Here is a 10,006-nt window from a genome sequence, read left to right as displayed (position 1 = left end):
CGAGAAAACTCCGTCAAACGAAACCTGGACACAGAGCAAATGTAACTGTTCAGTCCCTGTAACTAAAAAGAACGCTAATTGTATGGTAGCAGCGAGCTGAATAGCTTATAATTCATTTCTGAAACTTTTCGAAGACTACTGTAAACTCATTTTAATTATCAATCACCGTTTAAAGAATGTACTTCCGCCTCGTGTAATGTTTTCTTGTACAGTCACAACACAGTAACAGTTCAAAAGTGCGCACATGTCAACGTAATTATCGTTCTCTGGGTAGATATTTAACATAAAAATAAATTTACTGCAGCCTTAGGAAAAGGTTTATTTTTATAGACAGTGTTTCAGCTGCCCCTGTCTACGGATTTTATGCAACCTGCAACACCTTTAAAAACCATTTACGAAATTTTCATATTCTCTCACTTGCTACAAGCAAACTGTTAGTCTTACAGAAAAAAATGAACAGGTAATTCTGTACGAAATTTAAAGTAGTTATATATTGTAGTGGAATACGTTTCCACTGAAGGTCAAGGTTTTACAGTTATTCAAGAAAAAATATTTGAAGGTCACTTTTGAACATTTTTCTTGAATAGTTCGAGAACTACGGGTTCTAGCGAAAACGCATCCCACTTTCAAAGTTAAATACATTAAATTTCTTAGAAAACGAACATCTTCATTTTTTTCGTGTGGCACTGTTGTACGAGGGTTATTCGGAAAGTAAGGAACGATCGATCGCGGAATGGAAACCACAGTGAAAATCCAATGAAGTTTTCAACAGGTGTCTCTAGCATGCCCGTCGATCGCGTTGTGTCGTCCTTTTTAGTTCTGAGCACACAGGGAACACACAAACTATAGAACTATAGTATCTCCTGCCAAGGACGAGGGCCTGGTGAGAAATTTCGCCTGAATCTATTCAGCCAACATTACATAACTGTCGTGCGTTTTCTTCTTCAAGACAATTCTCAGCCGCATTCTGCAGGGGCAATGAAGATGTTCCTGCATCGTTTCAATTGGAAATGTTTGATTACCCACAATACAGCCTGTAATTGTCTCCCACTGAGTTTCATCTCTGCTGGCTATGAAGACAACATTTTGGAACAGGCAATGAGCTGTAAGCCAGCGTAGAGGATTGGCGGAAAGCACTGGCGGCTGCCTTCTATAACGAGGGTACTGGAAAGTTGGTACAATGCTACGTCAAACGTCGAAGTCGGATCAGCGATTATGGAGATAAGTAGCTTGAAGTTGTAGCTAACTGTTGCAAATAAAACAGTTTTGATTTTCATTGTGAGTTCCATTTCGCGACCTATCGTCCCTTACTTTCCGAATAGCCCTCGTGTTTAACCCTCAACGTCAACTATGCAGAGATAAGTGGCCAATGTAAACCGTTGTCAGAACATTGTTCTGTGTAGTCGTTAGTCCAGGGCGTTGGAGCTGAGTGAATGCGGACGTGGGCAAACAGTGGGTGCTATGATGTTGGGTGATTGCGTGACCAAGCCCAAACGGATTATGTCTCAAGAGGCACCGTAGCAAATATTTACATCGCATGCAAGGAAAGTAGAAGAAAAATTATTCTCCAAGTTACAACGCGGAAGAAAGTATGCTTGATGATTGATCTGAAAGACGGTCATTGAAGAGGATGATGACGAAATGTAGGGACACGTCAGCTGAAAAAAGATCACTACGGAACTGAACCTCGCACTTGCGAACCCTATCAGCATCAAAATACGAAGGGAGCTCCACATGCATGGTGTTGCAGGGCTATCTGCAAAACCACTCCTCAGTCATATAAAGTCCGACAACAGAAAAACTTGGTGCCGAAGTCGTAGAACCTTCACTATGGAGCAACGGAAAAAAAATCTGGTTGGATGAGCCTTTTTCGTACTCTTTCATACTTCTGGCATAGTATACGACCAGTGTATATTGTCCCAAGCATACGATAAAGACTGCTTGCTACGAAGAGTGAAACATATCGAGGGTTCGGTGTTGATTTGGGCAGCCATATTGAGGTATTCGATGTGCCCCGTGGTTACTCTGCAAGGTCACATTACTGTCAAGGGCTGTGTGACTATTTTGGCCGATCATGTCCATTCCGTGGTACTATGTTTGTTCCCCAATGGTGATGTTGCGTTTCAAGACGACAGGGACCCTATTGACACATTTGGCATGGGCTTGAGACCACGAGAATGAACCGTCGGATGTCCCTTTGTCCCTTGACCATCACAGTACTACTGAGCCACTGTGTCTTATTAGGAGAGAAAGAAGTGTCCAAGGAATAGAAAAGCAACTGGAATCACTCAACAGAGGAAAGTCCACTGGACCTGACGGGATACCAATTCGATTCTACACAGAGTACGCGAAAGAACTTGCCCCCCTTCTAACAGCCGTGTACCGCAAGTCTCCAGAGGAACGGAAGGTTACAAATGATTGGAAAAGAGCGCAGGTAGTCCCAGTCTTCAAGAAGGGTCGTCGAGCAGATGCGCAAAAGTATAGACCTATATCTCTGACGTCGATCTGTTGTAGAATTTTAGAACATGTTTTTTGCTCGAGTATCATGTCGTTTTTGGAAACCCAGAATCTACTATGTAGGAATCAACATGGATTCCGGAAACAGCGATCGTGTGAGACCCAACTCGCTTTATTTGTTCATGAGACCCAGAAAATATTAGATACAGGCTGCCAGGTAGATGCTATTTTTCTTGACTTCCGGAAGGCGTTCGATACAGTTCCGCACTGTCGCCTGATTAACAAAGTAAGAGCCTACGGAATATCAGACCAGCTGTGTGGCTGGATTGAAGAGTTTTTAGCAAACAGAACACAGCATGTTGTTATCAATGGAGAGACGTCTACAGACGTTAAAGTAACCTCTGGCGTGCCACAGGGGAGTGTTATGGGACCATTGCTTTTCACAATATATATAAATGACCTAGTAGATAGTGTCGGAAGTCCCATGCGGCTTTTCGCGGATGATGCTGTAGTATACAGAGAAGTTGCAGCATTAGAAAATTGTAGCAAAATGCAGGAAGATCTGCAGCGGATAGGCACTTGGTGCAGGGAGTGGCAACTGACCCTTAACATAGACAAATGTAATGTATTGCGAATACATAGAAAGAAGGATCCTTTATTGTTTGATTATATGATAGCGGAACAAACACTGGTAGCAGTTACTTCTGTAAAATATCTGGGAGTATGCGTGCGGAGCGATTTGAAGTGGAATGATCATATAAAATTAATTGCTGGTAAGGCGGGTACCAGGTTGAGATTAATTGGGAGAGTCCTTCGAAAATGCAGTCCATCAACAAAGGAGGTGGCTTACAAAACACTCGTTCGACCTATACTTGAGTATTGCTCATCAGTGTGGGATCCGTACCAGATCGGGTTGACGGAGGAGATAGAGAAGATCCAACGAAGAGCGGCGCGTTTCGTCACAGGGTTATTTGGTAACCGTGATAGCGTTACGGAGATGTTTAACAAACTCAAGTGGTAGACTCTGCAAGAGAGGCGCTCTGCATCGCGGTGTAGCTTGCTGTCCAGGTTTCGAGAGGGTGCGTTTCTGGATGAGGTATCGAATATATTGCTTCCCCCTACTTATACCTCCCGAGGAGATCACGAATGTAAAATTAGAGAGATTCGAGCGCGCACGGAGGCTTTCAGAAAGTCGTTCTTCCCGCGAACCATACGCGACTGGAACAGGAAAGGGAGGTAATGACAGTGGCACGCAAAGTGCCCTCCGCCACACACCGTTGGGTGGCTTGCGGAATATAAATGTAGATGTAGATGTAAATGTAGAAAGAGAACATTTGCACTGAAATGAGGATTGACACATTGTTGGATGAACCATTAGCAGAAGTGTACCCGTGGAGGCCAATCAGCTGCTTATAGTGCCTGCACACGCTGTACATGGTACGGAAACAACTGGTTCTCCCGTAGCACTCTCCATACAGTGACGTGGTCAACGTTACCTTGTACAGCAGCAACATCTCTGACGCTGACATTAGGGTTATTGTCAACTGCACGAAGAATTGCCTCGTCCATTGCACGTGTCCTCCTCGTTCTAGGTCTTCCCCAGTCGCGAGTCATAGGCTGGAATGTTCCGTGCTCCCAAAGACGCCGATCAATTGCTTCGAACGTCTTGCTGTCGGGACACCTTCGTTCTGGAAATCTGTCTCGATACAAACGTACCCCTCCACGGCTATTGCCCCGTGCTAATTCATACATCAAATGGGCATCTGCCAACTCCGCATTTGAAAACATTGCACTGACTGCAAAACCACGTTCGTGATGAACACTAACCTATTGATGCTACATACTGATGTGCTTGATGCTAGTACTGTAGAGCAATGAGTCGCATGTCAACACAATCACCGAAGTCAACATTACCTTCCTCCAATTGCGCCAACTGGCGGTGAATCGAGGAAGCACAGTACATACTGACGAAACTAAAATGAGCCCTAACGTGGAAATTAAGCGTTTCCGTACACTTGTCCACATAAAATCTTTTCTTTATTTGTGTGTGAGGAATGTTTCCTGAAAGTTTGGCCGTACCTTTTTGTAACACCCTGTATATTCCTGGCGTGTAATCGACGTCAGCGCACTAACTGCGCTGGCAGCTTGAACGAACAAGTGTAAACAACAGAGGTGCGTCAACCAATCTACATCTACATCCACATCCATCTACACCTGACGGTGTGTCGCAGAGGGTACTTTGAGTGCCTCTATCGGTTCTCCCTTCTATTCCAGTCTCGTATTGTTCGTGGAAAGAAAGATTGTCGGTATGCCTCTGTGTGCGCTCTAATTTCTCTGATTTTATCCTCATAGTCTCTTCGCGAGATATACGTAGGAGGGAGCAATATACTGTGGACTCCTAGGTGAAAGTATGTTCTCGAAACTTCAACAAAAACACGTATCGAGTCACTGAGCGTCGCTCTTGCAGAGTCTTCCACTGGGGTTTATCTATCGTCTCCGTAACGCTTTCGAGATTACTAAATGATCCTGTAACGAAGCGCGCTGCTCTCCGTCGGATCTTCTCTCTTCTATCAATCCTATCTGGTACGGATCCCACACAGGTGAGCAGTATTCAAGTAGTGGTCGAACAACTGTACTGTAACCTGCTTCCTTTATTTTCGGACTGTATTCCCTTAGGATTCTTCCAATGAATCTCAGTCTGGCACCTACTTTACCGACGATCAACTCTATACGATCATTCCATTTTAAATCGCTTCTAATACCTACTCCCAGATAATTCACAGAATTTACTGCTTCCAGTTGCTGACCTGCTGTATTGTAGCTAAACGATAAAGGATCTTTCTTTCTATATATTCGCAGCACATTATACTTGTCTATGCCATGCGTCAATTTGTTGCAGATCCTCCTGCATTTCCGTACAATTTTCCATTGCTACAACCTCTCGATATACCGCATTATCATCCGCAAAGAGTCTCAGTGATCTTCCGATGTTATCCACAAGGTCATTTATCTATATTGCGAACAGCAACGGTCCCACGACACTCCCCTGCGGCGAACCTGAAATCACTCTTACTTCGGAAGACGTCTCTCCATTGAGAATGACATGCAGCGTTCTGTTATCTAGAAACTCTTCAATCCAATCACCCAATTGGTCTGATAGTCCATATGCTCTTACTTTGTTCATTAAACGCCTTGCGGAAGTCAAGAAACACGGCATCTACCTGGGAACCCGTGTCTATGGCCCTCCGAGTCTCGTGGACGAATAGGGCGAGCTGGGTTTCACACGATCGTCTTTTTCGACATCCATGCTGATTGCTACAGAGTAGATTTCTAGTCTGCAGAAAAGTCATTATACTCGAACATAATACGTGTTCCAAAATTCTACAACTGATCGACGTCAGATATATAGGTCTATAGTTCTGCACATCTGTTCGACGTCCCTTCTTGAAAACGGGGATGACCTGTGCCCTTTTCCAATCCTTTGGTACGCTACGGTCTTCTAGAGACCTACGGTACACCGCTGCAAGAAGGGGGGTAAGTTCCTTCGCGTACTCTGTGGAAAATGGAACTGGTATCCCATCAGGTCCAGCGGCCTTTACTCTTTTGAGCGATTTTAGTTGTTTCTCCATCCCTCTGTCGTCTTTTTCGATATCTACCATTTTGTCATCTGTGCAACAATCTAGAGAGGGAACTACAGTGCAATCTTTCTCTGTGAAACAGCTTTGGAAAAAGACATTTAGTATTTCGGCCTTTAGTCTGTCATCCACTGAGTTTGGTCACAGAGTGTCTGGGCATTCTGTTTGCCATATGACCAATATTTCTTAGGATTTTCTGCAAAGACAGTACATAGAACTTTACTTTCGAATTCATTGAACGCCTCTCGCAATCCGTTGCGAAGAGGCAATGTTAAAGAGTGGACGTGCAGCGCTATAGTCCGCTACGGTGTTTCCACATCGGATGCCGGCTACCGACCGGTTACAAATCATGCACAAAAAGTGCGGGTCGCCTCCCGATTGATGTTAAATGCTGTACCGCGGAGCAATGTTGGAAGAGGCCGTTGCGAGGTATGTCGGAAGAGCGAGATGCTTTTTCGTCATCTGGTTTTAAGTCACCAATGACTGAAGAGCGGCAGACATGGTTTGTAGCGCTGAGTTTAAATTCCTGTCCTAAGCTAGCTACACTACTGGCCATAAAAATTGCTACACCACGAAGATGACGTGCTACAAACGCGAAATTTAACCGACAGGAAGGAGATGCTGTCATACGCAAATCATTAGCTTTTCAGAGCATTCACACAAGGTTGGCGCCGGTGGCGACACCTACAACGTGCTGACATGAGGAAAGTTTCCAACCGATTTCTCATTCACAAACGGCAGCTGACCGGTGTTGCCTGGTGAAACGTTGTTGTGATGCCTCGTGTAAGGAGGAGAAATGCGTACCATCACGTTTCCAACTTTGATAGAGGTCGGACTGTAGCCTATCGCGATTGCGGTTTATAGCATCGCGACATTTCTGCTCGCCTTGGTCGATACCCAATGACTGTTAGCAGAATATCGAATCGGTGGGTTCAGGAGGGTAATACGGAACGCCGTCCTGGATCCCGCCGGCCTCGTATCACTAGCAGTCGAGATGACAGGCATCTTATCCGCATAGCTGTCACGGATTGTGCAGCCACGTCTGGATCCCTGAGTCAACAAATGGGGACGTTTTCGAGACAACAACCATCTGCACGAACAGTTTGACGCCGTTTGCAGCAGCATGGACTATCAGCTCGGAGGTCACGGCAGCGGTTATCCTTGATGCTGCATCACAGACAGGAGCGCCTGCGATGGTGCACTCGATGACGAACCTGGGTGCACGAGTGGCAAAACGTCATTTTTTCGGATGCATCCAGGTTCTGTTTACAGCATCGTGTGATGGTCGCATCCGTGTTTGGCGGCATCGCGGTGAACACATACTGGAAACGTGTATTCGTCATCGCCATACTGACGTATCACCCAGTGTGATGGTATGGGGTGACATTGGTTGCACATCTCTGTCACCTCTTGTTCGCATTGACGGCACATTGAACAGTGGACGTTACATTTCAGATGTGTTACGATCCGTGGCTCGACCCTTCATTCGATCCCAGCGAAACCTTCCATTTCAGCAGGATAATGCACGACTGCATGTTGCAGGTCCTGTACGGGCCTTTCTGGATACAGAAAATGTTCGACTGCTGCCCTGGCCAGCACATTCTCCACATCTCTTACCAATTGAAAACGTATGGTCAATGGTGGCCGAGCAACAGGCTTGTCACGATACGCCAGTCACTACTCTTGATGAACTGTGGTATCATGTTGAAGCTGCATGGGCAGCTGTACCTGTACACGCCATCCAAGCTCTGTTTGACTGAATGCCCAGGCGTATGAAGGCCGTTATTACGGCCAGAGGTGGTTGTTTTGGGTACTGATTTCTCAGGACCTATCCACCTAAATTACGTGAAAATGTAATCACATGTCAGTTCTAGTATAATGTATTTGTCCAATGAATACCCGTTTATCATCTGCATTTCTTCTTGGTGTAGCAATTTTAATGGCCATTAGTGTACAACCTCGTGATGTGCAATGTATCCGAGAATACGGCTGTCAATAGTCTGCGGCAGAATTAACAATCACGATCGCTGTGTTCACGACGATTAGAGCTAAACTGTACGAGCAATCTAAAAACAGAAAAAAAACAGTATCGGCGCTAAAAGCAAACTGTAAATTATCGCGATCATTGGTTTCTTAAGGCTATCCTCACACTCGCATCAAGAGGTGCCGCTTTGCCAGCCGATGCACGGTCCTCTTTGACACTTGGTTGCAGATTATAGGCGATACAGGCAGACTGCAGACGTAAAGAGAACTTTAGTAAGAAATACAAAAGTCAATACGATGATGGAAAAGACATGGCAAAGTATTACACATAGAAAAATATTAGTTCTACAACTTTACTTCCGCCGTTTTGCAATAAACGGCAATAGCGGCTAGTGGGGTTCGGGTGGTTGGTCATAGGTGTAATACAATAAACTTAGGCATCTGTTAACATAATATAGCACTTTGTCTTCAGGCCACAAGTGAACCATCGGGATCATCCGACCGCCGTGTCATCCTCACGTGAGGATGCGGATAGGAGGGGCGTGTGGTCAGCACACCGCTCTCCCTGTCGTTAAGATGGTTTTCTTTGACCGGAACCGCTACTATTCGGTCGAGTAGCTCCTCAGTTGGCATCACGGGACTGAGTGCACCCCGAAAAATGGCAACAGCGCATGGCCGCCTGGATGGTCACCCATCCAAGTGTCGGCCACGCCCGACAGCGCTTAACTTCGGTGATCTCACGGGAACCCGTGTATCAAATGCGACAAGGCCGTTGCCTGTAAACATAATGCCATAAAAATATTAGTCGATTTGTGATTGCATCGTAGCGTTATTCTCGATTAAGTACGTCAACTTTTTTTTTTTTTTGTCATCAGTCTACTGACTGGTTTGATGCGGCCCGCCACGAATTCTTTTCCTGTGCTAACCTCTTCATCTCAGAGTAGCACTTGCAACCTACGACCTCAATTATTTGCTTGACGTATTCCAATCTCTGTCTTCCTCTACAGTTTTTGCCCTCTACAGCTCCCTCTAGTACCATGGAAGTCATTTCCTCATGTCTTAGCAGATGTCCTATCATCCTGTCCTCCTTATCAGTGTTTTCCACATATTCCTTTCATCTCCGATTCTGCGTAGAACCTCCTCATTCCTTACCTTACCAGTCCACCTAATTTTCAACAGTCGTCTATAGCACCACATCTCAAATGCTTCGATTCTCTTTTTTTTCGGTTTTCCCACAGTTCATGTTTCACTACCATACAATGCTGTACTCCAGACGTACATCCTCAGAAATTTCTCCCTCAAATTAAGGCCGGTATTTGATATTAGTAGACTTCTCTTCGCCAGAAATGCCTTTTTTGCCATAGCGAGTCTGCTTTTGATGTCCTCCTTGCTCCGTCCGTCATTGGTTATTTTACTGCCTAGGTAGCAGAATTCCTTAACTTCGTTGACTTCGTGACCATCAATCCTGATAACTTTCTCGCTGTTCTCATTTCTACTACTTCTCATTACCTTCGTCTTTCTCCGATTTACTCTCAAACCATACTGTGTAGTCATTACACTGTTCATTCCGTTCAGCAGATCATTCAATTCTTCTTCACTTTCACTCAGGATAGCAATATCATTAGCGAATCGTATCATTGATATCCTTTCACCTAGTATTTTAATTCCACTCGTGAACCTTTCTTTTGTTTCCATCATTGCTTCCTCGATGTACAGATTGGAGAGTAGGGGCGAAAGGCTACAGCCTTGTCGTACTCCCTTCTTAATACGAGCGCGTCAAGTTACGTACTGATTTCTCGCCGTTTGCGGGAAATTTTAATTTTCTGCTTTAACATGAAGAAATCAGCGGCTGTGGCTTTTAATATGCTGGGTAAGACCAGTGGTGAGGGTAGTGGTGGAAGAACGTGCAGAGAATGTTTTTAACGCCTTAG

Source organism: Schistocerca americana, chromosome 10, assembly GCF_021461395.2.
Source record: "Schistocerca americana isolate TAMUIC-IGC-003095 chromosome 10, iqSchAmer2.1, whole genome shotgun sequence".
In the NCBI taxonomy this organism is placed as follows: domain Eukaryota; kingdom Metazoa; phylum Arthropoda; class Insecta; order Orthoptera; family Acrididae; genus Schistocerca; species Schistocerca americana.
Note: the sequence above shows the minus strand (reverse complement) of the source record.